Raw genomic sequence first — 1,525 nt, 5'->3', positions numbered from 1 at the left:
TTCTAATTGCAGGTGCTGGACCGCCGCACCCGTGGTGGACGGTCCTGCATACCGTTACGGTGGTGGGCGGACTTTGTCTGCCGGCCATCTTAATAAGTCTTTTATTGATTTTGTTATTCTATAGGTTACAGATGGTCTCAAGTCTAACAGGGAACCAATGTCTGGGTCATTTGCAATTAAATGCCAATATTTCTGAATCTTTGTAATGATAATCCCACTCTCTTTGCTGTAAGTAATAATGCATCTAGGTGCTTCTTATTCTTTAACCATTCCAACTGATTTTTCTTTTTTTGTGATCAACGTTTCAATTCGTAATTTTTTTCAGATTTTTTGTCTTCCCCTTTGCAGTGTTGTTTCCTTGTAGCACCTATTTCTTAATTTTGAGGTTGTTTCCATAATTCTCTCTTCCACGTCATCTTCCTTGGAGCAGTTCCTCGTCATCCTCACAAATTCCCCATATGGAATACTTTTCAAAAGTGATCTTGGATGGAAGCTCGTCCCATACAGAATGCTACTCGTTGATGTCTCTTTGCAGAATAATGTATAGTGAATCTGATCTCTTTCGATGTAGATCCAGGTATCTAAAATGCAATGCCTTTTGTGCTCATCATGCTAGTAAATCATAAACCCACATCTTTCTCGTTCAGTTTCTGAAAATATTCAGTAAATTCACTCTGTTCCGTTCCAAATTATAAATAGGACTTCAATATATCTGACCCATAAAATTATCTTCTCAATCTCTGCATGGTTTTGCAGATCCCAGGCTGTTTCTTTCTCCCACCACCCCATTGTGATATTGGCGTAGTTGGGCGAAAAAGAAATGCCCATGGCAGTCCGACAGTCTTGTTTGTATAGTTCATGATTGAAAAGGAAAATGTATCAGTCAAGCATATTTCTATACTATATAGTAAATTCTAGTGTGTTCCATTTAAGTTATGCTTTTTTGCTGCAGAAAAAATTTACAGGCTCTTAGGCTCACTCCATGTTCGATTGACGTATATAAGGAGACCGTGTCTAGGGTTGCTAGTATATAGTCTTTATTCCAACTGTTTCAGGTCAATAGCCTTAGGAAATCTACTGTATCTCGGACATACAAACTCAAGCTCTGTGCAATGGGAGCTAGAAAGTGGTCTACATATTTTGACAGGTTTTCATAAAAAGAGTCACAGGAGGAAACAATCGGTCGACCCCCTGGATTTATTAGTGACTTATACATTTTTGGCAGGAAATAGATTGTCGGGATAGTTGGTAGATCCCTTGTTAAGAATTGTAATTCATTGTCAGAGCGACTGCAGTGCCTGTGCTCAGGCCTGGTCGCCCCCACACTCCTGTGCTGCTCCTGCCTTGCCTGACAGCCGCTTCCTGTGTTTGCCTGCTGCCGCTTCCGGAATCTTCGTGGTCGGGTGACCCAGCCGCCGCTGAGTCGCCCGCCCGCACCAGCTTCTTCCCGCCGCTGCCTCCCTGCGGCCCCGCCACCCCGCCAGCCCATTCGCCGCCCCGCTCCCGCCAACCAGCTGCTCTGCCC

The sequence above is a fragment of the Lissotriton vulgaris genome, chromosome 3_2 (assembly GCF_964263255.1).
Source record: "Lissotriton vulgaris chromosome 3_2, aLisVul1.2, whole genome shotgun sequence".
Taxonomy (NCBI): Eukaryota; Metazoa; Chordata; class Amphibia; order Caudata; family Salamandridae; genus Lissotriton; species Lissotriton vulgaris.
Note: the sequence above shows the minus strand (reverse complement) of the source record.